Source organism: Gavialis gangeticus, unplaced genomic scaffold (assembly GCF_001723915.1).
Source record: "Gavialis gangeticus isolate Ggan-Ray unplaced genomic scaffold, GavGan_comp1, whole genome shotgun sequence".
Lineage (NCBI taxonomy): Eukaryota > Metazoa > Chordata > Crocodylia > Gavialidae > Gavialis > Gavialis gangeticus.
This window is the reverse complement of record NW_017729029.1, coordinates 9917295-9922923: the sequence shown is the minus strand read 5'-3', so window position 1 is coordinate 9922923 and position 5629 is coordinate 9917295. Positions and strand designations below refer to the sequence as shown.

The 5629-nt window shown below is 43.7% G+C and overlaps 1 protein-coding gene across 1 annotated transcript in view; it reads left to right on the top strand.

The window, feature by feature from the left end:
• Positions 1-4017: 4017 nt before the first annotated feature.
• Positions 4018-5629, top strand: part of DRP2 (dystrophin related protein 2) — a 68349-nt gene continuing 66737 nt past the window's right edge. The window contains exon 1 of the mRNA XM_019521203.1: positions 4018-4162. The gene's annotated coding sequence lies outside the window, so the exon portion shown is untranslated. The remainder of the gene's footprint in view (positions 4163-5629) is intronic.

Below are 5629 nucleotides of genomic sequence, written 5' to 3'. Positions count from 1 at the left end.
GAGAGTAGGTTTAGATTAGACATCCGCAAGGACTACTTCACAGTTAGGGCGGCTAGGAGCTGGAACCAACTTCCTAGGGAAGTGGTGCTGGCTCCTACCCTGGAGATCTTTAAGAAGAGGCTTGATGACTACCTGGCTGGACTCATTTGAGTCCAGTCTTTTCTCCCGCCCAGGCAGGGGGTCGGACTTGAAGATCTACAAGGTCCCTTCCGACCCTACTTCTACGATTCTATGTGCATACTTGACCAAATGGAAAAGATTCACAGTTGGTAGCGATAGGCCCAAATTATTACTTTGGTGGCTTAGATACCTACTATTTTGCGCTATTATCACTGAATCACTTCAGGCTGTCTCAGCTCTTAAAGAGTCCACCACACCAACATTAACTAAAAATCCTCACCGTGGAGTTATGTAGTAATCTCCCATCTGACAGCTGCTAGACCCTTAGTTCGATGCACATACTTTTTCATAATTAGGGCTCATCCTCTTGTGATCCTGAAGTAGTGCTAGCAGAATGGCCCTAGTCTTTGAACCATATGTGTACTCTCTTTTCTGTTTGTCCATTAAAAGCTTCTTTTAGAGGTAATAATGGGGTAGGACCAATACTGGCACTGACAGTTCAATCACAGTATGCCATATTATATACGAACGAATTGATGCTTTGCCCTTATCTACTAGTCTGCAAATGTTCTATGACCCACCCTCCTTCTCTACTACCAAGGAGTCCTAGAACACCTGGATTTTCTACTAGCAAAAGAATAGAGATATGGCTGGGCCCACGGGCGACTGGTGCTTCCTTGAGTCTGGGGTGTGCGCCCACAGAAGTCAGTGGCAGGGATGGGGCTGGCAAGCACCCACAGAAGTTGCCTGCCGCTGCTGCTGGGATGGGGCTGGAGAGTAGCCCCAGAAGCTGCCAGCGGCAGGGGGGACAGGGCTAGCGAGCACCCATGGAAATCAGTGGCAGCAGGGATGGGGCTGGTAAGCACCCACAAAAGCCAGTGGCAGCAGTGATGGGGCTGGCGAGCACCCCCAGAAGCCGTTGGTAGCATGGACAGCCCTGTCAGCGGGGCACGTGCTCCCCCGTACCTCCCCACCAGTCACCTATGACTGGGCCTATGGGTGCTGCTGAGCAACAATAACAACAAAATGTGGTCAGGCATATATGTTCCAGAAGTGGAAAACATGGACGATACCTCCTGACAAGCAAGAGTTAACGTAAAATAAGAAAGCATTGCTCTTGGACTCTGCCTGCAGGTCAGGTCTAGAAAGGGGGAGAGGATGATGCAAAGAATAATGGGGGGAGGAGGGCAGGGAAAAATGAGCTTATGTGGTTTGTGCCATGGACAGGATACACTTCCAGCATTATGCACTTCCATAATGCTGCCAACATTAAAGGCTGTAACAGCCACGTAATCTTCCTGTTGGATAAGGAAACCTCAACAATCCTGGGAAGAAACTTTTTGCCTTTCAGTTATGTGTTTGGGCTGTCGTCTGTGAAAGAGCTGGAGACAGGCTTGTAGCAAACTGCCTTTATACCTGGTGAAAACTAATCAGTAATCACACTGACTACATTACAGTCAATATCCCTCTGCAGGATGACGCTAACACAGGGCTGTTGCCACTTTATCAGTCCTTAATTTTTCCCCAGCAATCACACAAGTCTAAACATAAGTTTAAAGACTACAGGACATACTTGGTTCTCATGTAGTGCACAGGTTGGATGCCCAAAGGTGCAGAACTAATATTATGTGGACAAGTGCCTTATTATATAGCTTTTTTTGCCAAGGTACGTTTTGCACACTGCAAGGTGCTTAGTACCTATGAGGACCATGTCTCTTCTTTAAGCTGAGTTGTAGTCTTTTTCTCAGTACTCCTTGGTGGCTCTACTGTTCATGTTGTTTAACTCTTTTTCACATCCTGACCTGCTTGCTCTTCTCACGCTTTGCTCTATTTCCTGCAAACTTTCCACTGGAGAAAAAGACTATTGAGAGATGAAGTGTGCACTGCTCAGTGTCTGTCTTTTTTTCCCTACTTTTTTTTCTGTCTAGCTGCTATGAAAACGCCACAACCCATTCCTTTGGTTCTGTTACAGTCATAAACTTAAACCCCTGGCTCATCAGGACATCTCATCATCAGGTAAAAATAAATTTTGTCTCTATGCTTCCTGATAAGCAGGGATTCTAGTTTTCTCTGATTAAGCAAAATCAAATCCCAAATTTTCTGATTTAACCCCCCCCCAATCCACACGTTTCCATGATTAAAATTAAATGCCACTATCTAAGATAATGTTTTGTTTTAAACATGGACAAAATATGGATTTTGGGGAGGGGGGTTAATCAGAAAATTTTGGATCCCTGCTGATAAATGGCAGAAAAAAATAATTAATGAATTATCCACCCCATTACTTTTTTGCCTCTTCCCTCTGTCTCCACTCACCCATCCATCCCCATGCTGCTCTTGGAAAGGTGTATACCTGACCGATACATACACATTATGGCCAAAGAGTAGTAGCAGCTTTGACTGTTTTGGGGTGCCATTTTGCAAGGAAAACAAGGTTTGGGAGGTGGCTGCTCCTTTTCAGTTTCATAGCATCTGTCAGCCTGTTCCCAGAATATGTGAGTCAACATTAGACCAGCAGCCTGCTCTTGAGGAGTTGTACACAACAACACACTTAAATATAAAAATACAGATTTGGACTGCAAAACACATCTGGAAACCATAGTTGAAATTCAGGTTGTCTTTAGACTTCACCTTTCTTTTGCAGAGCTCTGGTGCGCATGTCAAGCACCAAAGTATGTGATTTCACTCTGAGTGCACTTCAGGATGGTGCGTGTGGGGGGGCAGTATATTCCAGACACCCTGGAGATTAAATTGCCAGCTGACTCCTGTGAAGAGACCTTTATGTCCTCACTTTTTTTCTCCCTCAGGAATACATGTTGACCTGCTCTAAAATCTAAGTGTGCAGATACCATTGCTATTGTCTTCCTTACTAGAAAGAATCTGCCCAGGACTTTAATTTGAGGGGTTCATTTTGTCAGAAGCAGAACAGCATAACAATTGTTTAGCTCTTAACTGCATTCTGCTTTTTCTGGTAAGAATAGAAGCTCCCAAACCACCAGGCTTTTCCCTATAGGAAAATCACTATGGAGGTATTAGACAGAATATCCTCAGCTGGTGTTAACTAGCACAATTCTATTGATCGCAACAGTGAACTAGGTTAATTTACACCAGCTCAGTATCTGGTATATCCACAGTTCAAAGATAAAAATAATTAACCCTCCAACATCGGGCAAATTGACCTGAAAATAATGCATCTGAAAATAAAGATGCCTCCTGGTAGAGTTAAACTGCACTGTTTTCTGAAGCTACCTTAGCCTCTCCCAGCACAACCAAATTTTAATTAGCAGACACAGAGAGCTGATTTATGCTTTTCTTATTAATTGGGGTCTTATTCCACAGCTAGCATAGCTTCAGATGCTGTTAGTATGTTGTGAAAGAGTTAACAATTTCAACCTGTTTTCTGCTGGAATGAAGAAACTGGTTCCTCTGTGTTCCTGCTTTCTATTCTCTTGTTGGCCTACTTCCCTGTGCTTGCATTTTGCATTCCTAATGCCATGAATAAATCAGGACCAAGGATTTAGAAGGTGGTACAGCTGTAGCCACTCAGAAAATTGAACCTCTGAGGCTTGGATTGCAGCTCTAACAACTGCCAATATGTGTGTTTGTGATGTCTTCTAATAGCATCTAACTGGTACCAAAGGAAAATAATTAGTGCTCACTTCAGTACCCTTTATCAATAGAATTTAGGCTCTACCACTGACTCTAACCATCATCTCCTTTCTCAGCTCCCTTTTATCCCTGAATTAAAGCTCAGTTCCAAACCCCAGTCCTGGGCAGTCACCTCCCAGGCTCTGACAAAATGATGTATGGCTAATCTTTGCACACACAGTGAGGGAAGAAGAGAGACTGTTAATTATACAGTCAGACATACCTGGTCAAGAGTTTAATTTCCACCAAGAAACCTTTCACTCAGCAAAGCCATGGTCTGTCACCAATAAAAAATACTTGAGAAGGCTGGTTAATATGGTGCAGCAGCTTCTGAGAGGGAGGTGTGGCAGGTTTTCTTTTTTCACCCATGGAAAACACCTGTTACAGCTTCCAGGTAATGCCCAGATTTGCAACCAGTCACACTTGTTGAAGTATGTAATTTCTGTGCACTTCACTGAAGTTACTCAGCATTCCAAAGTTAAGCACAGGAATAACTATAGGGTTGGGATCAAAACAGAACCGGGACTCAAGACTCAATTCAGACTTCCTGTGACTAAACTTAATTCCTCTGTGCCTGGTTTTTATTTCTAAATTTGGGGTAGTGGTTTCCAGCCTTGTTGGTGATGGTGCTTTCCTACCTTGTCAGTGAATTGAGTCTTAGTGGCTAACAATAGAGTTTGCAGTAATGCAAAAGTGATTCAGAAGACTAAGTCCCATTTCCAGAAGTGTCTTGGTTCCCTTAAGTGCCTAAGTACAAATGGCAGTCAATGGATTTAAATTCCAAAGGTATGTAGGTTCTTTTGAAAACATGACTCTCCCATTAGGCATTGTGTATGTGCAGAGTTAGAATGTTCTTTGTACTTGTTTTTAGCACATGAACTGTTCTTGCTCAGTTTCAACAGTGAGGTTTCTAGCAGGCCTTGGATGTGATCTCTCCAAAGAAAAGTTTGATCTCTGGAAATATGCTGGTGGCCCTCTCTTGACTTTCTGGGTTTGCAACACTCCCATCGTGGTTCACTGTATACAGATCACTGAGCAGTTTCCTTTTTCCTAGGGCACCTCTGTTCTGTGTCTAAGTGAATTTTCAGCAGCTCCTGTGTGAGCACTCTCCTCCTCTTCCTTGTACAAAGCCCAGTGAATAGGGAGGGGGATGGAGAGATGCAGCATAAACATGCTTGACAGCCTTTGAAGAACAAAAAGCTAGTGAAAGCCAGCTGTCAACCTCTCTCTCTCTCTCTCATTTCCCCTTGCTTTTATTTCCCTTTCTATCATTGTCTTACTCTCCCCCTCCCCTGCTCCAGTTTCTCTTTCCTTTTTATTCCTCTACCCCCTTTTTCCTGTTACATGCTTTTCCACCCCCACCCCATGCTCTTTGATGCACTTTGCTCTGAAACATTTTCCCCTCTAGTCTTTTTTCATTTCTCCTTATTCAGTCAGGGCCATTTCAGTTGTTACACAGGGGCAAGCACAAAGGGAGGCAGCTCTGTTCCTGAGCATGTGTCATCTGTCTGCTTGTATCTGTTCTGCCCAGGTAAAGTACCATTAGGAAAGGCTCTGGTGCTTTTCTAAATGCATTAATGTAAAGTGTTGACAGGATAGAATCTGCTGCTTATCAGTGCTGGGGAGGGAGAGTAATTTATTTGACAGCACTTACTTAGATAAACTAAGTTCATTATGGTGTGGTGGTTGAGCAAGAGTCAGATTCTTTTTGGTCCAAAGTCTGTCAGGACCGCCAGTTTTAGTTTCCTTCCTTGCCCTCTAATAAGGGACTCTGGGCTCCTATTTACAAGCATGCCTGCCTATCTAATGCACTCAGAAAGTGATTCAGGTTGAACTTCTTAGGTAAGAGAAGTGAATCCTT